This window comes from Balaenoptera physalus (genome assembly GCF_965194825.1).
Source record: "Balaenoptera physalus genome assembly, chromosome: 15".
Lineage (NCBI taxonomy): Eukaryota > Metazoa > Chordata > Mammalia > Artiodactyla > Balaenopteridae > Balaenoptera > Balaenoptera physalus.
The window spans coordinates 91835684-91860953 of NC_138894.1; the positions used below are offsets into that span (position 1 = coordinate 91835684).

Below are 25270 nucleotides of genomic sequence, written 5' to 3' on the forward strand. Positions count from 1 at the left end.
CCACTTGCCGCAACTAGAGGAAGCCCTTGCACAGAAATGAAGACCTAACACAGCCATAAATAAATAAATAAATAAATAAAATTAAAAAAAAAAAAAGAGAGATTTAATCAGAAGCTATTGCAGTGGGGGAAAACGGACCCCAGGACAGAACTGGGCTCAATTCTGAAAGCAGCGTGGACACGTGGGCATTTACAGCCCAGGAGTGAGGTGTGGGTGAGTGGGTAGAAAATTACTAAGAGGAAGCATGAGGGGTAAGGGGGGATTCTGGTTGAACTGACCTAGCAGGATTCTTTCTGGAGGCAGGCCTGGGGGATCAGACTTCCCTGGAGGGTGGTGGGGTGTGGAATTTGATCAGATATTGAAGGTGATTAAAGGCTGGGGGTTCTTTCTCAACTGACTTAACAGGATTCTTGCTACAACTGGACCGTGCAGGCCCAACAAGGACAACCAATGTCGAGGCCTAGTCGGTTAGGGGAGCCTGATTGAGTGAGGTGAAGGAGAGAGACTGGTCACTATCTAAATGAATTCTCCCTGTTTATCATATTATCAGACTTTAAAGCAACACCTGAGCATGTACTGCACTCGGAAGCCGAAATGATAGGATGGCTTTTGTGTTTAAAAAAAACTCACTGGGGCTGAAGACAGGCCTGGGGCAGGGAGTCTGGACTTTGGCCTGGGGTTCCCGGGGACACTAGAACCCGGGGGAGCAAGTGGGTGTGATGGGGTCCCTTGGCCATGCTAGTTTGAGGAAGCTGCAGGAATTTGCATTGGGGGAGGGTGGTTGAACGCTTAAGCCTGGAGCCCAGGACAGAAGTGTGGGCTGGACACTTTTTAAAAAAACTTTAAAAATTTCAAATAATTACAGATTCACAGGAAGTAGTAAAAAAAAAGTACCATTAAGCCTTCATCCAGTTTCGCTCAATGGTAATATCTTGCATTGTATAGTATCAAAGCCAGGAAGCTGACATTGGTATGGTCCACGGAGCTTATTCAGATTCCAGCAGTTTAACATGCCGTGCGTGTGTATGTACAGTTCTGTGCAATTTGATGATGCGTGTAGATTTGGGTAACCACCGCAACATCGATTGTTCGTGTGTTTATTTATTTCTTGAATGTCTCTGTTCAGTAATAGTGTCTTGGGGGCATCTTTGATAGACACTTAAGGCCGTAGACCTGGATGAGATTTTCAGCGGGAGCGAAGGAGGAGGCTTGGGATGGAATACCAGATGGAGGAGGTGGAGGGCTCTGCCCTGGGTCCTGCGAGAGCCTTCCTGAAAGGAAGAGGTCCGGGCTCCCCTCCAGGGCACCGTGTTGCCTGCAGCCCACCCACCCCACCCCTGTCCCAGCCCTTGGCCCCGGGTTTTCCAGACCTACTCATAGGTCCCCAAATCATCTGCCCGAAATGCTATCATAGTGGTCCCTCTGCTACGCTCCCCAGAAAGCAGTCTGTATCTGGAGTGCTTTGTTGGGCCGTGCGTACCAGATCTGGGCTTGGGAAAATGTAAATGTATTTGAATGATATGTCAACAACACTTAATACTACAACTAAGGCTGAGGGGACCCTGAGGCTGGACACCGGGATCTCATTCACCCCAGCACAGGGCTGCCGTACAGGGCACACTCGTGTGCAGCTCAGCTGTTTGTGGTTCATTGCTACCGTTTGGCACCTTCCTTCCTAGGAGAGCACAACCGGGCTGCATCCCCTGAAAGCCTTTAGCAAGTCAACTCCTACTTAAGTAAGGAGGATATTTTTCCCCAGAGGACGGAAGTGACTTAGTATCCATTTCATGCTCTCTATAGTTTTATTCTGTCATCTGCCCGTTAATTCTTTCATCCACGAAGTCTCAGTTTTGCAGACTCTGCCCATCACAGCTTCGGACACACGCCCAATGGAAACCCCGCGATGGCGCCTCCCGGGCTGCGGCGGGGCCCGAATGGTGCAGCAGCGCCATCTGCGGGTGGATCTGAGAGCTGCAGCCTGAGGACGGCTAATGCTTGTTCTCTGTCACCTTCCGCAGGAACCCGGTTCACTCAGCCTCAGCTGCTCCCAGCTCTGGGAAAGCCCGGTGTGACGGAAGGAGTGTGGACCTGGGAGACAGGGACCACCGTTTATGGATCCCTACTGGTTGTGTGTCAGGAGTTACGCTGGCTGATGAGGACCAGGGATGAACGGGACATGGTCCCCGACATCCCAGAGCCAAGACAATGATGGGAAGAGCTGGAGCGCCTGGGGGTGCAGTTCTGGCTCTGCCCCTACCAGCCGTGGGACCTGGAGCAAGCTACTTAGGCTCCTTGAGGCTCAGATTTTTTTGTATTTAAACAGGAAAACGAGGCTAATAATTAGTCCCTGGTGTGGTTGCTTTAAAAAGACACACAACGTGAAATGTAAAGAACATAATAGATATTCACTAAAAGGGCGGTAATTATATTCTTGGTGATGTAATAACAACTGGTCAGACAAAGAAGGGAGTGCTGGGGAGGGGTGGTCAGGAAAGGCTTCCCAAGTGAGGATACATTTCAGCTGGCTTTTGAAAGATGAGTAGGGGTTTTCCAATACGACAAAGGGGAAGGGCATTCTGTATGGGGGAACGGCGTGTACAAAGGCGCAGTGGTAAGAAGTTCCACGGTGCATTTGGGAAATGGCATACAGTTTGGTCTCACCTAAGCAGAAATAGGGGGGCAGCAAGGTGGAGCAGGTAGAACTGAAGCTGGGCAGGTGAGCTCCATCAGAATCTCTAGGAGTGGGTTGTGAAAATCTGTTTCATAAACGATGCCCAGGGGATTCTGAGGCAGCCTGCTAAAGGTCCAATGTCTGAACGCCATCACTCTACCAAGCATTCTGCATAATTCTCTCTAATCCGTAACCTGGCAAAGTAAACATTATACACAGCAGAGAGCTGAGGCTCAGAGAGGTTAAATGACTTGCCCAAGATCACACAGTTAACGTGAGCTGAGATTCAATCACTGGTTATTTTGACTTCAAATCACATACACGCAGCGAGTGCTTGATAAAAGCAGACATTACCCTAGTCCCGATGCTCTTAAGGCCTGGGCTACCAGAGGTGCTGGTGTCCTGTTTTCCTGACGTCTGTGCTGTCAGGATTTGAGGGAAGACAGGTTCAGGGCCAGGGAAGCCCACTCTGTGGGCCAGATTCTTATGCTGGATGCCCGCAGTTAGGTTTTTCTGGTTGGAATTCCTCACTGGAAGGAAGAGAGCACTGCTTTTCCTTCTCAGGAATTTTGCCAGAGGTAGTTTTGTGGGTGCGCATGGAATTTTTTTTTAAAATGCAAAACAGTCTCAAACTTACAGAAAAGCTTCAGCGCAAATTATGTTTTTTTCTGGAACCATTTGAGGGTACGTTGACATGATGCTCCAGTGCCCCTGAATACGTCAGTGTATTTCCTGCAATACGGATTTTCTCCTATTCGGTCATAAAACAGCCATCACTCCCAACCGGGTAGTAAACACGATGCGTCACTGCCGTTCAAGTCTCACCAACTGTCCCCATGATTCCTTTGTCATAAACGGATCCAGTTCTGGTCTGCGTTGGCATCTGACCTTGGGCCTCCTTGGTCTCCTACAGTCTGGAGCACTTCCTCAGCCTTTACCTGATTTTCACAACTTTGACACTTGGACGGTTAAGGGTCAGTTTGTCTGTAGACTGTCCCTCCTTTTGGGTGTGTCTGCTGTTCCCTTGTGATTGGATTCAGGTTAAAAATCTTTGACAGGTAAATCCTAGAAGTGCTACTTACGTGGCACATGATTTCAATTAGTCCCATTAATGATGACACTCATGGTATCGTTTGGTTACAGCGGTGACCACCAGTCTTCTCCCTGTCAAGTTACCTTTGCAATTAATATTCTGTGGCGTAATATGTTGAAACTCTGTGACTATCCCGTTCCTCATCAGACTTTCCGTTTATTCATCTCTGTCCTGTTTTCTCAGTGGGTTATAATCCATTATATCGTTATTTATCTGATGAGCAAATGGTCTCAGATTTGGCTAATGAGGAGCCCTTGAACCTGACTTCTGTGTCCTTTTGGCGCGTCCCCTCGTTCTGAGCGCTCCCTGTTTGCTGGTGCAATAAGGTAATCCAAGCTCGTTACGTTCTTTCTCTGCCCCAGCCCTGGAGCCAGCCGGTTCTCCAAGCAGCCCCAGTACACCTCGTGGGGAATAGAATCTACAGTCGGTATCCGGGTGCCAGGTGCGCTTGTTGCTACTGGGGGGTCACGGCTCCCAGACCCTCTCAGTGGAATATAGGTGTGTGTGTACATACGCATTTACATCTATTTTCTGTACCTATCTATACATTTATCTATTTAGATCACATGCTTACTTACTTATCAACCTCTTTTTATGTTCCCAGTCTCTTAGCTAGATGGCTTTTGAGCTTTCGGAGAACAATGGAACGTTAAGGCTTTTCGAAAGGATCTAGTCTAACCTCTTTATTTTAGATACAAATAAAATAGATGGGGTCTGGGAAGAGGCGGGAGGAACGCCAGGCTGACCTCGCCTTCGAGGAGCTGCAGGCTGTGATCCATTAGACAGGGGCTCGTCTTCTGGGGCAGGAGAGGACTCACCTGGGGCCCATCCCGAAGGCAGAATGAGAGCACGGGAAGGAAGCAGGTGCCTCTCGAGGTAAGGAAGGACTTTGGGACGGTCAGAGCCGGCCACGAGGGGGCTGAGGACTCCGGGAGGCGGCGAGCTCGCTGATTGGCCCCCATGGGTGCTGCCGGGGGCTCCAGCCGGGAGGGTGGTGGAACTGGGGCGCTCCGGCTCCTCTGCAGCCCTGCCCCCCGCCCCCCCCACCCCGATCCGCCCACCTGCTCTGGGCAGCAGGCTTGGGAGGCCTTTTCCACATTCTGATGGGCTGGTTCCCTGGCTTGATTCTTCTAAAACTTTCTTCCCTCCAGGTTCCCCCAGGGGCCAGCTCGTGCCCTGAGCCCTGAGCCCCCTCTCCCTGGACCCCCTGGAACCTCCCCTTGCCCTGCATTACACTCACACCACCCCTCCACGCTGTAAGCGAAACTCTCCCTCACCCGGGCCACGGGGTCGGGCGTGGGCTGAGCCTGAGATCGGGGCCGGAGTGCAGGGCCGGCGCCCAGCAAGCCCTCGTCCTGCCTTCTTGGGTGTAGATTCTCCCACCCTTCCCGGGGTCACACGCTTTTGGGGTTCAGCCTTCCCCACTCGCCGGGACTCCCTGACTTCTTGAAGGTTCCAGCCCTTTTGAACCCATGTCTACAGTTACAAATGGGCTTTTGGGGTCATCTGAGAACTCTGTGATTCTGGGGGCTTCCCTCAGAGCGCCTGCCCCCGGGGGTCTCCCCTCAGATTCCTCCTCCCCTGGAGTGCCTGCGGCCGATCAGGTTCTGCCAGAAATACCAAGGTGACCAGGAGGTGGCGCTGCTGGGCCAGGGCTCTGCACCCTTCCGTGCAAATTAAGTTCAGAGAAAGGACCACGTGTAGGGCAAAAGCAGGGGGTGGGGACTGGGAACTAGAGGACGTATAGTCCACCTAAGAGCATTCTGTGTGTGTGTGTGTGTGTGTGTGTGTGTGTGTGTACACCAGTAAACACATACATAAATACATGCCAGCTAATACATACACGCACATCATACATACTAGTAAATATATACACACACACATAAGTGCATATCAATATATACACCAATAGGTATATATACACACACATGCATACCAGTATACACACACATACACATATATACCAGTATGTGTATATATATATATTGTGTATACATACATATATACAAGCATATACACATATGTGTAAACACACACAGATAAAAACAAGTATATATATCTAAAATATATATAAAATGTATATATAGACACACATATATACCAGTACAAACACACACACAGAGGCATGCACGTGTGTGTGTGTGTACACTGGTATGTATGCCTGTGTGTGTGTAAATATACACTAGTAGATGTGTGTGTATGCACACATGGATATGTATGTACATGTATACACGTATGCACGCGCACTGGTATGCACGTGTGGGTGCATGATGTCTATGGAGGTACCAGCGAGTAGGCACAGCCAGTTTGGGGCTCTGGCTCCTGACCCCTGAGGCTCTGGAAAGGCAGCAGCTTCTCTGCAAGTCAAGGAGCCTGTGTCCAGATCTCCTTCCTCCTCTCAGATGTTTTTTGATTGCATATGGACAAGAAGTTAGCACACCCCCTAACAGGTACCAGACGAAAGTCCAGCTGAGGGGTGCAAGATTCTCACGGCAATTACAAAGATTAACCCTAAAATATGCCTTCAAACACACAGCTGTCATTTTTATGTCCTCAAAAATTTATATAAGATAGCAGTGGATTTTCCCTGAAACATCATCTATCCCTGCACAGGAAACTGGGGATGCGGGTGAGAGGGAGGCTTGCGGTCCCTGGCCCCGGCTGGCTGGGAGGTCGGGGGCAGTTCTGAACTTAGGACAGGCCAGGCTGGCAGGGCCACCTTTGCTCAACAGTGACACCCTGTGGCAGTGACCACAACAACAGGCCCCTGGATACCATCTGAGAAAGCATTCACTGGGGTTGGGGAGTCTTGGGGGTATTCGTGGAGGAGGACCCCAAGATATCTTTGAGAAAGATGAGCTCATCTGAAAAGCAAGAGTCACGTGACCGCATTTTATACCCCCAAGTAGGTGAAGCTGGAATCTGGTTATAAATGTGTTCATGCCTCTTCCTCTGACAGAACAGGCTTTGCTTCCAGGCTCCTTGCTAAAGTGTGTGTGTGTGTGTGTGTGTGTGTGTGTGTGTGTGTGTGTGTGTGTGTGTGTGTGAGAGAGAGAGAGAGAGAGAGAGAATTGGGGGCAGGTATAAACTGCAAAGGGTTAATGTCCACTGGCCCAGGTGAGGGTTAAACGCTCAGGTCTCTGAAGCATATTCTAGAAGAGCAGGCTTGCTCCCTGAAGGCTAGGGGGGGTGGTCTGCTGACCGATTGGCCCCATGTAGCCTCTATGGCACCGAAGGAGAAACGGCCGTGGAGGATCGCATCTCGGGCCAGCTTTCCTCAGGCTGGCCTCGTTTGTCAGGCCGGGGTGGCCATTGGGCAAAGGTGAGCAGCTCGCACGTCACTTCAGTGTCACCATGACTCCACACTGTGAGTGCTGTTTCCCCTCCGTCCACATGGAGGCCCTGCCACACCCAGCCCGGAACCAGTTTATGGCCTGAGAGTTGAGGGCAGGAGGGTATGGGGAACTGCATATTTCAATAATATAAACGACTACCGGCCACAGAACCAATGTCAAGTTACGAAAACATGTTGCAAACTGCTTGCTGTCTTTTTTATGGGGCTTCTGACTTGTGATTAAAAGGAAATCCTGAAATCCTGCTAAATAGAGGGTAAAGTCGGGACTTCCCTGGCGGTCCAGTGGTTAAGACTCTGGGCTTCCTTTGCAGGGGGTGTGGGTTCGATCCTTCATGCCACGAGGTGAGACAAAAAAAAAAAAAAAAAAAGAAAAGAAGCTAATGTCCTGGGTGTGCTAGAACATTCCTCAGCTTTGTTCGGTGCAATGTTTAAAGATGCAGTGCTGACGGAGGCTTGCTGTTTCTGGCGAAAGAATAAGCAGGTATCAGACCTGGAGGTGAGCTCAGCTGGGGCAGGTGCCTTTCCCAGCTCCTGGGTGTCCTGTGGCCGGGGGCCCACTGCAGCCTTTGCCCAGGACACTGGGCCTGCGCCCAGCATCCTGGCGTTTCCCCCAGGGCTTCGTGACAAGGAAGCATCCCCTCCATTCGCGCGCTCTGTGTCAGTTTCCCTGAGCCTCCTTTTCCGTCCCTGTCAAGTGGGAATGAGGAATGCCTGCCTTTTGCTCCAGTGAGGCTGTTGGGAGGTGCCAGGTATGTGGCAGGGCCTGGCAAACAGCAGACAGAACACCTGGTGTGATTCACGCTGCCCAGGGAGCTAAGTACACAGCTGGGGAGGGCGCTAGCTACCTGTGCTGGGCCCGCTGGCTGGAGCTGCTGCCACTCGGCCCACAGCGGCCCACCCGGTTCCGAGGAGATGTTCGCCACCAGCCACTGGTGCTCCGAGTCCTGCTGGCCGACACCGACTCCTAGAAAGTTCCCCTTCCCCAAATACGTCTGGGAGTCCTAAGGGATGTGCAGAATTCAGTTCTGCTCTACTGCCCGTTGTGAAATGTGAATTTGTCCCAACATGACTGATAGATCAGGGAACAAGGTGAGCATGACACGGATTTCAATTTCACATTTGCTTCTGCGTGATTTTGTGTTGAGGGACACTGGGTAACTGCAGACAACTACACCCCGCTGATCCGAGCCTTGGAACACACACACACACACACACACACACACACACACACACATGCACACCTCTCACATCTCCCGGCACCTCAGTCCACCACGTCTGGGGTCACTTCTTCCCCTCCCATCCCTGTCTCCCTCCTTCCTCCCCTTCACAGCTCACAAGCCGTAGCCCTCAACCCCCATGTCCTCAAGCATTGCTGAGTAATTGAAGAGATATTAAGAGGGCTAGTGACAAAAAAAGAGAACTTTCGGAGAATGTTGGCCCAGATTTCCAGGGTCTAGAAACCTCCCTGGATGAAGAAACAGCTGGGTTTGACTAGAGTGAGAGACTTTATTTCTGGGATTATGGTGGGGATGTCATCAAGTCTGGTGTAACAAGAATGTCGAGATGGAAGGGACCTCAGAGATCACCAGGGATAAGACCCATGTTATGGTTCAGATAAAGAGGGTGTGTTGGTTTGCTTGGCTTCTGTAACAAAGTACCACAAACTGGGTGGCTGAAAACATCAGACATTTATCCTCTCACAGCTCTGGGGGCTGGAAGTCTGAAAACAAGGTGTCGACAGGGATGGTTCCTCCTGAGGCAGTGAGGGAGCATCTGTTCTAGGCCCTCTCCCAGCTTCCGCTGGTTTTCTGGCGATCCTTGGCACTCCTTGGTTTGTAGACACATCACTCCAATCTCTGCCTTTGAAGTCTTCGAGGGCGTTCTCCCTGTGTGTGTGTCTGTGTCTCCTCTCCTCTTTTCATAGGGACATATAAAAAAATAAAATAATAAAAATCCATGTAGTCATATTGGACTAAGGTCCACCCTACTTCAGCATGACCTCATCTTATTACGATAGCAACAACTCTATTTCTGAATAAGATCACATACTGAGGTACTGGGGGTTGGGATTTCAACACACCGTTTTTAGGGAACACAGTTCACCCATAACAGAGGGGCTATGACCTGATTAAATCTCACAGCTAATTCATTGATTAATTCGCTTCGTTCTGCCTCTGATGCCCAGTTAATAGCAAATTATCTTTCTAATTCTTGAAATGCTAGTAGCTTCTGGCTTGTCTGCAATTCCTATGTACCTGTTATTCAGGAAAAAGAAGACTTGTATGGTGGATGGAAAGAAAGATTAGCTAGTTTTTGGTGCACTGTCTTGTTTTCTGCAAGACACCTACAGGCACTGCAAACTGGGGGAGAAAACAGTTGCATAAGACAAATGAAGCTCCGACACCCCTGCCAAAGAGCTCTTGAGCTTTGAGTAGATATTTCCTCTTCCCCGTGCCTGGGGTTGGAGGGTTGTTAATGGATCCGTGTACCACTGCCGTTGAACCTTGGCTGGGAGACTAGATTGCTCACGCAAAGATAGTGGCTGCAGTGTTAGCCAAGAGATTGCAAAACTGCAAAGTTGGAAATGCTGAAGGATGCTGTGTCAGCTGGCCCAAGAGATACACGTCCACAGGGCAGGTGGCTGGATGTTGGGGTCAGAGTGCGCTCACAGCCCAGCCCAGGAGAATTCCCTTCTTGTTGGAGCCGGAGAGTGGAGCTGCCTAGAGATCTGTCTGCTCCATGTATCTGGGCATTTGTGAGACAGGGACAGGGGTAGGGTGGCTTCAGGGGTGTGTGACCTGCACTTAGAAGAGCCTGAGCTCAGTTTACACTCTAGTCTGGCCATTTGAAATCCTTAATGATTTTTGAACAAGAGGTCCTGCATTTTCATGTTGCATTGGTCCCTGCAAATTACATAGCGGTCCTGATGGGTATCCTTGGTCCCTGGTGATTTGTGAGGCAAGTGGTGCCACTGACAGTTTTTTTTTTTTTTTAATTAATTAATTAATTTTTGGCTGCGTTGGGTCTTCGTTGCTGTTCACGGGCTTTCTCTAGTTGCGGTGAGCGGGGGCTACTCTTCCTTGCGATGCACGGGCTTCTCACTGCCGTGGCCTCTCCTGCTGTGGAGCACGGGCTCGAGGCACACAGGGTTCAGTAGTTGTGGTGCATGGACTGAGCAGTTGTGGCTCATGGGCTCTAGAGTGCAGGCTCAGTAGTTGTGGCGCACGGGCTTAGTTGCTCCACGGCATGTGGGATCTTCTGGGACCAGGGCTTGAACCTGTGTCCCCTTCACTGGCAGGCAGATTCTTAACCACTGCGCCACCAGGGAAGTCCCACTGACAGTCTTAAACCCACGCTCAGGTGTCTGAAAGAGAGAACCCAGAGCCAGTGGAAGAAAACCTGAGGCCGGCGCTTAGCACTTTACCCTCAACATGGCTAGCACCTGAAATCACTATGAGACATCAGGCAGGTCATCTAGCCTCTCTTGGCCTCAGTTTCTTCATCTGTAAAATGAGCATGCAAATAACAGCCCTGCCTATCCCCTGGAATTGCTATGAGCTCCTTTGAGTGTAGGGACTCAACGTCTCCCTTTTGTACCTTGTGCAAATCCAGCCCAGCACCTTGCATTTAGCACAGATTCAGTACATACTTGATAAAAGCAGGAGATAATGCAGGGAAAGGTCTTAGGCAAAGCCACGCGAAATGATGGGTTGGGTGTGATGTGTTGTCATAACACGCTGTCTGGTGTCTTGTGCAAATGTGCCCGTTGGACTCTTCTGCTCTCAGTTCCATTCAAGAGGATGACAGATACTGCTCACTTTGGGAACAGACCCTTGAAAATCTACCCCGCGGATGCTTGGAACGCTGAAATGAATACGTGATGCCTTCCTCCTCTCAGCCGAGTTTTGACCATCCAGGTCTGCCCTTTGGATGGTTCGGTAATTACCTCAGCCGCAGCCACCTCTGTGAATGCACACTGTGAGCATGGGGTTAATTTAATTCACACCAACCCCAATTCCATCTCTCTCCACTTTACAGATGACACTCTAACTTAAGGGACCTGCCCGCGGTGTTTTGCGACTTGGAGGGGACAGAGTCAGCCTGGGGCCCAAGTCTCTCTGGTACCCCTGTCTTGGGTCCTGTCAGCCGCGCTGCACGCCCGTATTCAGTGTGTTCCCTGAGCTGGGTCCTCTGGGGATTTTAGTATGGGTCACTCCGCCATACTAGAGATTGTCTAAAGATAGCCAGTTTCATGTATTTCAGCTTCACATGTTTCTTGAGGCTTCTGAAAGTGAACTGTGCAGTCTCCTTAGAAGTTTATGAAACTTTAGCATTTATTTTTAATTTGGGTAACAGCTTTATTGTGGTATAATTCACATACTATACAGTCAACCCATTTAAAGTGTACAATATAATACTTTTCACTGTATTGAAATAATTTGCACAACCATTGCCACAGTTAATTTTAGGACATTTTCATCACCCCCAAAAGAAACCCCACACGCTTTTGTAGTAACCCCCCCTCCCCCGCCCCCTCACTAGGCAACCACTAATCTACATTCTGTCCCTACGGATTTGCCGATTCTGGACATTTCATATAAATGGAATCCTACAATATGTGGCCTTTACGTCTGGCTTCGTTCACTGAGCATCATGTTTTCCAGGTCCATCCATGTTTGTAGCACATGTCAGTACTTCATTCCTCCTTAAGGCAGAAAAACATTCCATTGTATGGAGAGACCACATTTTGTTTATCCATTCATCCTCCGATGGATGTTGGGTTGTTTCCACTGTTTGACTATTATGGTTAATGCTATCTGAGCACTCTTGCATAGATTTTAGTGGTGTGGCCATGTGTTTTCATTTATCCTTTATTTTCATGTGATTCTTTTCTAGGAGCCAAATGTTCTGGAGACCCCTCATGGATGACACTGAGTAAACTGTGTCTGCTTGGGCTCAGGTTTCTCGTCTACAAAACAGATCTGGGAAGAACAGCAGATCTGTGTGTGTGTGTGTGTGAGCGCACATGTATATGTCTTTCTCTGTGTGGGCTGGAGCGAGGGTGAGGAGGGGTGCTAATCAGGAAACAGGCCAGGGGGTGGCTGGTGAGACACTCAGAACAGGAAGACATTCTTGGTGGAGGAGAGAGGGATTGCTCAACGATCCCATCCTCTCTCCTGTCTCAGCGCCCCTCTGCTGAGCTGGAAGAAGATGCAGGTGAGAAGGGTTTAAGGCTCTTTGAGCTCCGACGTCGGATCGGCACAGTTTGACTTGGAGAGAGAATGTGGAATCAGGCCTTCACTGAGTCATCCGCAAGGGGTACCTTCCTGTCACCCACTGCCCCTTTCCCTCAGGATCCTGGCAGGGCCCCCGAGTCTATAAAATGCAGAGCTTCTATCAGAGCTCTTGCCAGGGGGCTGAGAGGATGCACTGCTTCATCTTTCTCTGCCCACCGTCTTGTCTCAGGATGACAGACGGCTCTGGCTCCCTTAGGTGTGATCCTAATCTGGCCAAAATCATTCAGATTCTTCACACACAGCTTGGCAGAGTGAAAAGAGGATAAGCTGTGATTGCAAACTTGATTCCCGCTCTGGGTCGGTCACGAACCAGGTGCACAGCCTTCGGCAGGTCTCTCACCCTCTCTAGGCCTCATTCTCTTTATGTGAAGAAGAGGAGAGGATTCTTGCTCTGTAGGGTCACTGAGAGCATCAGATGATGAACCCTAAGTGCCTGGAAATAGTAAACAGTCAACACCAACAGCCTGTGGTAGAACAATGCTGGCTGCTCTGTTAAAACACTGCTCTATTTAAGATGGGTAACCAACAAGGACCTGCTGTAGAGCACAGGGAACTCTGCTCACTATTGTGTAACAACCTAAATGGGAAAAGAATTTGAAAAAGAATAGATACGTATACATATAACTGAATCACTTTGCTGTACACCTGAAATTAACACAGCATTGTTAACTATACTCCAATATAAAATAAAAAGTTAAAAAAAATAAAATAAACAAAACAAAACAAAAACACACCTGACACTGGTAGGTCTCATGTGACCTGGGGGCAGAAGGTGGAGGGCAGGGAGCTTTCATCTGCTTCTCGGTGGGATGCATTTTCCCCACAGATGACCCTTCTACTACATCTCCATAAACTCATGGATTTCCAAGGGACTCGGAATTTTTCCTTGGTGAACTTTAGCGGGTTTTACTCCATGTCTGAGTTACATTCAGTATTTTACAAATATTTACCCACCTAAGCAGTGCATACCCGTCCATCTTCTAGGCTTACCTCTCTGATGGGTGTAGATTAGGGAAAGTATTTGAACGATGTATAAGACATGGATACTCTTCACAGATAGATCAGAGACTCGGGGGTGGAGGGAAGCTGGCTCAGGGGACCCCGGACGTGGATTTTACTTCTGGTGTTGCTGCTGCCTCACTGTGTGACCTTAGGAAAGTCACTCAACCTTTGATTGGTGGACTCCTTTCACAAGGGAGTTGAATTAAGCGGTTTTTAGGACCCCTCGCCAGGCCTGACTCTCTAGAAGAATCCTCCCATGTGCCACATTCCTTAGTGGGTGGGGACGTGGCCTGGGAAACGGGACAGTAGTGTAGTCTGGCCTTCCTGGTTTCAGTCTTAATCACCACACATCTACACTTTCCTAGTGTGGATGACTTTCTGTTGGAACCAGAAGGGTGAGATGTGTTACAGCGGGACCTGGGCTGAGGGTGGGGCAGCATCAAGGAACTGGGCAGGGCACAGGTGGCTTCATCACCTCGTTTGCTTTTAGTTTTTATTAAGGAAATTTCCAACATACGCAAAGGTAGGGAGAACAGTGTAATGACCTCTTATCACCCCAGTTCACCAGGTAGTATAGTAATATTTTCCCACCTTGTTTCATTTATCCTCCTTCTCCAATGTAATTTTTTTATTGAGGTAACATTGGTTTATAGCATTATGTAAGTTTCATGTGCACAACACTGTATTTCCACTTCTATTTACCCTATAGATGTAATTTTCACCACTGAAAATGTAGTTTCCATCCGTCACCACACAGTTGATTCTCTCCACCCATTTCCCCCCTCCTGCTTCCCCTCTGGTGACCACCACTCTGCTCTCTGTATCAATATGTTTCTTTTCGTTTGCTTTGTTCATTTATTTTGTTTTCTTTGTGTGTGTGTGTGTGTGTTTATTTCTTTGTTTTCCATATTCCACATATGAGTGAAATCATACAGTATTTGTCTTTCTCTAATTTTATTTTGCATAACACCCTCAAGGCCCATTCATGTTGCAAATGGCAAGACTTCATCTTTTTTATGGCTGAGTAATAGTCCATTGCGTATATGTGAGTGTGTGTGTATGTGTGCACGCGCGTGTGTGTATCACATATTCTTTATTCAGTCATCCATCAAAGGGCACTTAAGTTGTTTCCATATCTTGGCTGCTGTAAATAATGCTGCTATGAACGTAGGGGTGCATGTATCTTTTCGAATTAGTGTTTCTGTTTTCTTTGGATAAATACCCAGAAGTGGGATGGCTGGATCAGATGATAGTTCTGTTCTTAATTTTTTGAGGAACCTCCATGATGTTCTCCATAGTGGCTGCACCAATTTACATTTTCACCAACAGTGCACAAGGGTTCCCTCTTCTCCACATCTTTACTAATACTTGTAATTTCTTGTCTTTTTGATAACAGTCATTCTAACAGGCATGAGGTGATATCTCACTGTGGTTTTGATTTGCATTTTCTTAGTAATTAGTGATGTTGCACATCTTTCCATGTGCCTGCTGGCCATCTATATGTCTTTGGAAAAATGTCTATTCACCTCCTCTACCCATTTTTAAATCAGGCTTTTTTTGTTGTTGAGTTGTATGAGTTCTTTATATATTTTGGATATTAACCCCTTATTGGATATATCATTTGCAAATATTTTCTCCCATTCGGTAAACACTCTTTTTTTTTTTTTTTTTTGGCTGCATTGGGCCTTCGTTGCTGCGAGTGAGCTTTTTCTCTAGTTGCAGCACATGGGCTTCTCATTGCGAACAGGAGCACTGGCTCTAGGTGCACAGGCTTCAGTAGTTGTGGCTTGTGGGCTCAGTAGTTGTGGCTCACAGGCTCTAGAGCGCAGGCTCAGTAGTTGTGGTGCATGGGCTTAGTTGCTCTCTGGCATGTGGGATCTTCCCGGACCAGGGCTTGAACCTGTGTCCCCTGCATTGCAGGCGGATTCTTTTTTTTTTTTAAACTTTGGGTTTATTTATTTATTTATTTATTTATTTATTTATTTATTTATGGCTGTGTTGGGTCTTCGTTTCTGTGCGAGGGCTTTCTCTAGTTGCGGCAAGTGGGGGCCACTCTTCATCGCGGTGCACGGGCCTCTCATTATTGCGGCCTCTCTTGTTGCGGAGCACAGGCTCCAGACGCGCAGGCTCAGTAATTGTGGCTCACGGGCCTAGTTGCTCCATGGCATGTGGGATCTTCCCAGACCAGGGCTCGAACCCATGTCCCCTGCATTGGTAGGCAGACTCTCAACCACTGCGCCACCAGGGAAGCCCGGCAGGCGGATTCTTAACCACTGTGCCACCAGGGAAGCCCAAACACACTTTTTCCTAACACACTTTTTAATTTTTATTTTAAGGCAAATCTCAAGCATCTTCTTAGTTCACCTGTAAGTAATTCAGGATGTATTTCTAACCGACACACATAACTGTACATCATGTAACTCTAATGCTATTATTGCACCCAACAAATTTAACTATAGCATCTACTGCCCAGTCTACATTCAAATTTCATGCATTTTAGAGACTGTCCACATTGTGAAGGGTAGGTTGGACTCTCCAAGTGTTCCTCCATTCATTCAACTGACAGGATGAAATCTTTAGCCTGCTCGGTCTTGATGGAGCTCATTGTTTCGTCGGGAAGACATCCAACTTCACAACTGTGAAATAGTGGGATAAATCATAGTAGAAACTGGCACAAGGCGTGACTGTGTCCCCAAGAGAGGCACAATCTGCAGGAGGACAGGAGGGACATGGAGGGCTTCATAAGGGGGGAGGGTCAGGAGTTCCCTGGTGGCCTAGTGGTTAGGATTCTGGGCTTTCACTGCTGTGGCCAGGGTTCAATCCTTGGTTGGGGAACTGAGATCCCCACAAGCTGAGCTGCATGGCCCAAAGAAAAGGGAGGGGTGGGGGAGAATCATGGCTGAATTTTTAAGGATGAACAAGCTGCTGGCAGGCAGGTGACGGAGAAACAATGGAGCTAGAAAGAGAAGGTGTGGGGAACATGCGGCACTTCAGAAGCACTGGGCAACCTCTCTTTAACCAACATACGTACCAGCTACTCTTCTGGGCCCGTGAACTAAACAGACAAAAATCTCTAACCTAGCAGAGCCTATGTTATTTGTGGGGGAGGACTGACAGGAACCTAAGAAATAAATATATAAATAAATATATGCAGTGTGTTAAAAAGAAGAGCTGTGGGAAAGAAAAACAGCGAAAATGAGGTAAAGGGGATTAGTTGTGCAGGCTTGGGATGGGTTGCCATGTAAAACAGGAAACAGGAAACTGGCCGGATGCCTACAGTTCCCTTTTCCTTCCTTTGCACACACACGAAGGCCATGTTCCTCGGCCTTTTTTGCAGTTAGATCAGGGCAATTGGACTGCCTTCTGGCCAACAGAGGACAGTAGGTCATAACCCCTGAGTGACCGTCCATGTCCTTCCATGGCCGTGCAGGTGACACACCCTGGAGATGAGATGGCAGAGCTCAGGTCGCTGAGTCATTAGTTTGGAGCTCTATTTGCAAACCCTGAACATGAAGCTGGGTTCACAGGGGAGGTGCCCTATCTGGGGTGCCCCTGTGACACCCCGCCCACTCTCTGACCCTCTTGCCCCCTTTTCTTCCCTGGTGTATCTTCTTCCAGGGCAGGACAGCAGCTGCCTGGGGCAACGAGGACAGGCTGAGGAAGGTTGGCTGCAGGCTTGCACCTGTGCCAGCTCAGAGGTGCCAAGCGGAGCATCCCAGCATGCCCACCCATCCTTAGCAGCCTGGTCTCGTCACTCAGCCACGCGGATGAACAGGTTTGGCCCCTGGGAGGTCACCCTGAGCCCAAGCTCTCCTGGAGGCTGCCAACATAAATCCAAGCCACTGCTAATGTTATTCATAAGCTGTGGGATTAAAACAGGGGGAAAAAAAAAAATCAATGAATTAAAATTAACCCTTTATCCAGACTGCAAGCATTTTGCTTCCCCAGAACCTAGTACAAATAGGTGACTGATTCTTCTGTTATAAAATGAGTTTGCCATTTTTACTGCAATGAAAAGTTTTCATTTGAAATAGGATTGATCCCAGTGGTTTTATTCTAAAAGATAAAGCCTAAAAGAATGCTGTTTTATTCTCCAAGAAAAACCATCTCTTATTACCTGTGTCACACTGGTCAAGTTACCTTAGGAATCTGAGGCTCTGTTTCCGCGTTTGTAAAATGAGAAGAATAACGCTGCCCTCACAGGGCTATTTTGAAGGAAAAATGCGATGACATGCTGAGCACCTGATCCAGTGGCTGGGATTTGGTAAAATCTCAAGGAATATTCCCTCCCTTCTTTAGGGTAAGGTGATATATGAGGGTCCAAAAAGGCCTGTTGAAGGTGGAAGAAGAAATTAAGGTTTTGATGTAGTCACACAAAACAGAGCTGCAAAGTTATAACCAAAAAGGATGGGGTGTGTTCTACAGACAGGTTTTAAGAGGGACGTATGGAAAGTGTATATAGAAATATGTGTGTACACATACCCTTATGTAACAGGTACAGTCTGAATTTGGAATTGGAGTTCCTAGATTTCAGGCTCTTGCTGTCCTTTAACGTGATCCTTATCTTTTTCAAATATAAAATCAATTTAGTTAATCTGCTTCATCCTTATCTTTTTCAAATATAAAATCAATTTAGTTAATCTGCTTCATCTGTCACTGCAGGGATAGAATGAGAAAACGCATGTGAAAGCACTTTGATCAGGGCAAATATGTGAAAAATATGAGGAGTTAGTATTGCATAGGTGTTTGAAAGTGGACACCTTTCAGAGGCATGGTGTGATAAGGTGTGTGTCGTGGGTTCTGGGTAAATGCCAAGCTGCAATAACCCGGAAAAGAATGCCACCCAGGTGTCTCTAAGAATTATGGAATTTTTTTGCCCTTTTCCAGGCAGGAGTAATATGGCCACGGCTGCTATGTGATGCCAGTGTTAAGTGTCCTGGTCACCCAGCAGGGATTCAGAAGCAAGTTCTTGTTTATTAAGCCTCACCAATCTTTCGAGGAGGGAAGTAAAAGGTGAACCCCCTCTTAAAACAGAGTAAAGCTATGAACTTGAGCAACACAGAAAAGGAAAAGAAAATTGAAACCAATTCATACCGTTCAAGTGCTTTCCAAAAATTTCATCAAGAATATGGTCAATGCCCTCTTCATGCCTCTATTATAATAACATTCTCCCTGTTTTGTCATTGTCGGCTTACAGGTCCATGTCCCATTCACAAGACAGTGGGCTCCAGGGGCTGGCCCTGGATCTTTTTCATTGCTGGTTCCCCAGGGTTTGGTGCAGAAAAGAGCTTAACAAATGTTTGTTGAAAATGAATGAGTACCCATGTTCAGTATTAATCAGTGTGAACATATTACTTTGAATTCTACTAGTTTTTCTTGTCAATTTTTCACATATACAGTTCAGATGTGGAAATAGTACATTGACTGATAATTGTCATTTTAATAATTTATTATGTTCCAGATAAATGTGCCATCATATGTCTTTCCATTCCTCTCCTATTGAGCATTTGTGGTATTCCCAGTTTTTCGCTATTGTACATAGTTCTAAAGTGAACTTTCTTCTCCTCCCCCTCCCCTCCCCCCACCCTCCTCCCTCTCCTCCTCCTTCTTATTCTCTTCTTGCTTGTTTCTTTCCCCCGCTTTACAGTTATTTCTTGGGGATATATTACCCTATGTGGATTTATCCGGTCAAAATACGTACAAACGGCAGGAACATTCCACAGAAAGATCAATACAATATTTTCAGGGCCACCATGTAGAATGAGTTCAGCTTCTACCAATGTCCTAATTCTTTTTTTTGTCCTAATATTTTATTATGAAAAGTTTCAAACATGCAGAGAAGCCAAAATAATTTTACAATGAGTACTCACCACCTAAATTCTACCCTTGATATATTTCACTGTAGTTGCTTTATCACATATCCACCAATCTAGCCATCCAATAATTTATCTCACTTTTTATACATTTCAAAGTAAATTGCAGACACCAGTTCACTTCCTCTCACATACTTCAGCGTGCTCATCACTAACTAGAATTCAATATTTGTTTATAGTCTTCCCTTTTGAGGTAAATAAATGATATATATATATAATGAAATGCACAGATCTTAAGGTACCTTTGCTGAGTTTTGACAAATGCATATGTAAATCCATATCATGATATAGAACATTCCCATAGTCCAGAAAATTGCACCATGCCCCCTCCTAGTCAATCCCTGACCCCCTCCTCCAAAAGCAACCACTATTCTCATCTTTTCTAACACAGATCAGTTTTTTCTAGAGTTCCAGAATTCCATAAAAATGGAATCATCCAGTAGGAAGTCATTTGTGTAAGGCTTCTTTCACTCTGCATGATGATTTTGCTATTCATCCATATTCTTGCATGTATCAGTGTGTCATTCTTTTTATTGCTGGGAAGTATTCCATTGCATGAATATATCACAATTTGTTTATCCACTGATGGACACCTGGGCCCTTTCGAGGATTTGGAAATTAGGGATAAAGCTGCTATGAATATTCTTGTTCAAGTCCTTTTGTGAATTTGGATATCTTTTTGCTACTTCAATAGATATGTCATGTTACCTTTAAATTGTCATAATTTCCATTTCTTTAATTGCCAGTAATGGTGTGCATTTTTACCCTCTGATGATAATAATAATCCCATTTCTTGAATGCTCACAATAGTGACAGGCCCTCTAATTTATCCTTGTAAGTATCCTGCAAAGTAGGTATAATTATATCCATTTTACATGTGAAGGGACAGATGTGGGCTCATTAGGTAGTTGGGATGTGTGGACGCTGACTCATTACGGGTCCGAGACTCTCTCCAGGCCAGACCACGGCTCCTGGCGGCCCTGAGGACCGGCTGGACACGTCTTTGCTCACTTCTGGGAGGAGCATCTAGACCTGTTATTATGCAGTTCTACCAGTTTTAATAATTTTGTTAATAATCTCTTCACAGGGACTTCCCTGATGGCACAGTGGTTAAGAATCCGCCTGCCAATGCAGGGGACACGGGTTCGAGCCCTGGTCCGGGAAGATCCCACATGCTGCGGAGCAACAAAGCCTGTGTGCCACAACTACTGAGCCTGCGCTCTAGAGTCTGTGAGCCACAAATACTGAGCCTGCGTGCCACAACTACTGAAGCTCACGTGCCTAGAGCCCGTGCTCCGCAACAAGAGAAGCCACCGCCATGAGAAGTCTGCGCACAGCAACGAAGACCCAACACAGCCAAAAATAAATAAATAAAAATAAATAAATAAAAACAAGCTCTTCACAGTAATTTTTTTTTTTACAGGACCAGATTTTTATTTTTATTTATTTATTTTTTGTAACTAATTCATTTTTTAACATCTTTATTGGAGTATAATTGCTTTACAATGGTGTGTTAGTTTCTGCTTTATAACAAAGTGAATCAGCTATACATATACATATATTCCCATATCCCCTCCCCCTTGCGTCTCCCTCCCACCCTCCCTATCCCAGACCTCTAGGTGGTCACAAAGCACTGAGCTGATCTCCCTGTGCTATGCGGCTGCTTCCCACTAGCTATCCATTTCACATTTGGTAGCATATGTAAGTCCATGCCACTCTCTCACTTCGTCCCAGCTTACCCTTCCCCCTCCCTGTGTCCTCAAGTCCATTCTCTATGTCTGCATCTTTATTCCTGTCCTGCCCCTAGGTTCTTCGGAACTTTTTTTTTTAGATTCCATATATATGCGTTAGCATGCGGTATTTGTTTTTCTCTTTCTGACTTACTTCACTCTGTATGACAGTCTCTAGGTCCATCCACCTCACTACAAATAATTCAATTTCATTTCTTTTTATGGCTGAGTAATATTCCATTGTATATATGTACCACATCTTCTTTATCCAGTCATCTGTCGATGGACACTTAGGTGGCTTCCATGTCCTGACTATTGTAAATAGAGCTGCAGTGAACATTGTGGTACATGACTCTTTTTGAATTATGGTTTTCTCAGGGTATATGCCCAGTAGTGGGATTGCTGGGTTGTGTGGTAGCTCTATTTTTAGTTTTTTAAGGAACCTCCATACTGTTCTCCATAGTGGCTGTATCAATTTACATTCCCACCAACAGCACAAGAGGGTTCCCTTTTCTCCACACCCTCTCCAGCATTTATTGTCTGTAGATTTTTTGATGATGGCCATTCTGACTGGTGTGAGGTGATAGCTCATTGTAGTTTTGATTTGCATTTTTCTAATGATTAATGATATTGAGCATCCTTTCATGTGTTGGTTGGCAATCTGTATATCTTTGGAGAAATGTCTATTTAGGTCTTCTGCCCATTTTTGGATTGGGTTGTCTGTTTTTTGATATTGAGCTGCATGAGCTGCTTTTATATTTTGGAGATTAATCCTTTGTCAGTTGCTTCATTTGCTAATATTTTCTCCCATTCTGAGGGTTGTCTTTTCGTCTTTTTATGGTTTCCTTTGCTTTGCAAAAGCTTTTAAGTTTCATTAGGTCCCATTTGTTTATTTTTGTTTTTATTTCCATTTCTCTAGGAGGTTGGTCAAAAAGGATCTTGCTGTGATTTATGTCATAGAATGTTCTGCCTATGTTTTCCTCTAAGAGTTTTATAGTGTCTGGCCTTATATTTAAGTCTTTAATCCATTTTGAGTTTATTTTTGTGTATGGTGTTAGGGAGTGTTCTAATTTCATTCTCTTACATGTAGCTGTCCAGTTTTCCCAGCACCACTTATTGAAGAGGCTGTCTTTCCTCCATTGTATATTCTCCTTTATCAAAAATAAAGTGACCATATGTGTGTGGGTTTATCTCTGGGCTTTCTATCCTGTTCCATTGATCTATATTTCTGTTTTTGTGCCAGTACCATACTGTCTTGATTACTGTAGCTTTGTAGTATAGTCTGAAGTCCGGGAGCCTGATTCCTCCATCTCTGTTTTTCTTTCTCAAGATTGCATTGGCTATTCGGGGTCTTTTGTGTTTCCATACAAATTGTGAAATTTTTTGTTCTAGTTCTGTGAAAAAATGCCATTGGTAGTTTGATAGGGATTGCATTGAATCTGCAGATTGCTTTGGGTAGTATAGTCATTTTCACAATGTTGATTCTTCCAATCCAAGAACATGGTATATCTCTCCATCTGTTTGTATCATCTTTAATTTCTTTCATCAGTGTCTTATAGTTTTCTGCATACAGGTCTTTTGTCTCCTTAGGTAAGTTTATTCCTAGTTATTTTATTCTTTGTGTTGCAATGGTAAATGGGAGTGTTTCCTTAATTTCTCTTTCAGATTTTTCATCGTTAGTGTATAGGAATGCAAGAGATTTCTGTGCATTAATTTTGTAACTTGCTACTTTACCAAATTCATTGATTAGCTCTAGTAGTTTTCTGGTAGCATCTTTAGGATTCTCTATGTATAGTATCATGTCATCTGCAAACAGTGGCAGCTTTATTTCTTTTCCGATTTGGATTCCTTTTATTTCTTTTTCTTCTCTGATTGCTGTGGCTAAAACTTCCAAAACTATGTTGAATAATAGTGGTGAGAGTGGACAACCTTGTCTTGTTCCTGATCTTAGAGGAAATGGTTTCAGTTTTTCACCATTCAGAATGATGTTGGCTGTGGGTTTGTCATACATGGCCTTTATTATGTTGAGGTAAGTTCCCTCTATGCCTACTTTCTGGAGGGTTTTTATCGTAAATGGGTGTTGAGTTTTGCTGAAAGCTTTTTCTGCATCTATTGAGATGATCATATGGTTTTTCTCCTTCAGTTTGTTAATATGATTTATCACACTGATTGATTTGCATATATTGAAGAATCCTTGCATTCCTGGGATGAACCCCACTTGATCATGGGGTATGATCCTTTTAATGTGCTGTTGGATTCTGTTTGCTAGTATTTTGTTGAGGATTTTTGCATCTATGTTCATCAGTGATATTGGCCTGTAGTTTTCTTTCTTTGTGACATCTTTGTCTGGTTTTGGTATCAGGGTGATGGTAGCCTTGTAGAATGAGTTTGGGAGTGTTCCTCCCTCTGCTATATTTTGGAAGAGTTTGAAAAGGATAGGTGTTAGCTCTTCTCTAAATGTTTGATAGAATTTGCCTGTGAAGCCATCTGGTCCTGGGCTTTTGTTTGTTGGAAGATTTGTAATGACAGTCTCAATTTCAGTGCTTGTGATTGGTCTGGTTATATTTTCTATTTCTTCCTGGTTCAGTCTCAGAAGGTTGTGCTTCTCTAAGAATTTGTCCATTTCTTCCAGGTTGTCCATTTTATTGGCATATAGTTGTTTGTAGTAATCTCTCATGATCCTTTATATTTCTTCAGTGTCAGTTGTTACTTTTCCTTTTTCATTTCTAATTCTATTGATTTGAGTCTTCTCCCTTTTTTTCTTGATGAGTCTGGCTAATGGTTTATCAATTTTGTTTATCTTCTCAAAGAACCAACTTTTGGTTTTATTGATCTTTGCTATTGTTTTTTCATTTATTTCTGATCTGATCTTTATGATTTCTTTCCTTATGCTAACTTTGGGGTTTTTTTGTTCTTCTTTCTCTAATTGCTTTAGGTGTAAGGTTAGGTTGTTTATTTGAGATGTTTCTTGTTTCTTAATGTAAGATTGTATTGCTATAAACTTCCCTCTTAGAACTGCTTTTGCTGCATCCCATAGGTTTTGGGTCATCATATTTTCATTGTCATTTGTTTCTAGGTATTTTTTGATTTCCTCTTTGATTTCTTCAGTGATCTCTTGGTTATTTAGTAACATAGTGTTTAGCCTCCATGTGTTGGTGTTTTTTATGTTTTTTCCCCTGTAATTGATATCTAGTCTCATAGCGTTGTGGTCAGAAAAGATACTTGATACGATTTCAATTTTCTTAAATTTACCAAGGCTTGATTTGTGACCCAAGATATGATCTATCCTGGAGAATGTTCCATGAGCACTTGAGGAGAAAGTGTATTCTGTTGTTTTTGGATGGAATGTCCTATAAATATCCATTAAGTCCATCTTGTTTAATGTATCATTTAAAGCTTGTGTTTCCTTGTTTGTTTTCATTGTGGATGATCTGTCCATTGGTGAAAGTGGGGTGTTAAAGTTCCCTATTATGATTGTGTTACTGTCGATTTCCCCTTTTATGGCTGTTAGCATTTGCCTTATGTATTGAGGTGCTCCTGTGTTGGGTGCATAAATATTTACAATTGTTATATCTTCTTCTTGGATTGATCCCTTGATCATTATGTAGTGTCCTTCTTTGTCTCTTGTAATAGTCTTTATTTTAAAGTCTATTTTGTCTGATATGAGAATTGCTACTCCAGCTTTCTTTTGATTTCCATTTGCATGGAATACCTTCTTCCATCCCCTCACTTTCAGTCTGTATGTGTCCCTAGGTCTGAAGTGGGTCTCTTGTAGACAGCATATATACGGGTCTTGTTTTGGTATCCATTCAGCCAGTCTATGTCTTTTGGTTGGAGCATTTAATCCATTTACATTTAAGGTAATTATCGATATGTATGTTCCTATTACCATTTTCTTAATTGTTTTGGGTTTGTTATTGTAGGTCTTTTCCTTCTCTTGTGTTTCCTGCCTAGAGAGGTTCCTTTAGCATTTGTTGTAAAGCTGGTTTGGTGGTGCTGTATTGTCTTAGCTTTTGCTTGTCTGTAAAGGTTTTAATTTCTCCGTCGAATCTGAATGAGATTCTTGCTGGATAGAGTAACCTTGGTTGCAGGTTCTTCCCTTTCATCACTTTAACTATGTCCTGCCACTCCCTTCTGGCTTGCAGAGTTTCTGCTGAAAGATCAGCTGTTAACCTTATGGGGATTCCCTTGTATAGTATTTGTTGTTTTTCCCTTGCTGCTTTTAATATTTTTTCTTTGTATTTAATTC

At 45.3% G+C, this 25270-nt stretch overlaps 1 long non-coding RNA gene across 1 annotated transcript in view; it reads left to right on the top strand.

Moving 5' to 3' along the window:
- Positions 1-25270, top strand: part of LOC309643266 — an 83969-nt gene that overhangs the window by 43294 nt on the left and 15405 nt on the right. Inside the window, exon 2 of the long non-coding RNA XR_014253663.1 lies at positions 17037-17193. This is a non-coding gene — a long non-coding RNA (uncharacterized lncRNA). The remainder of the gene's footprint in view (positions 1-17036; positions 17194-25270) is intronic.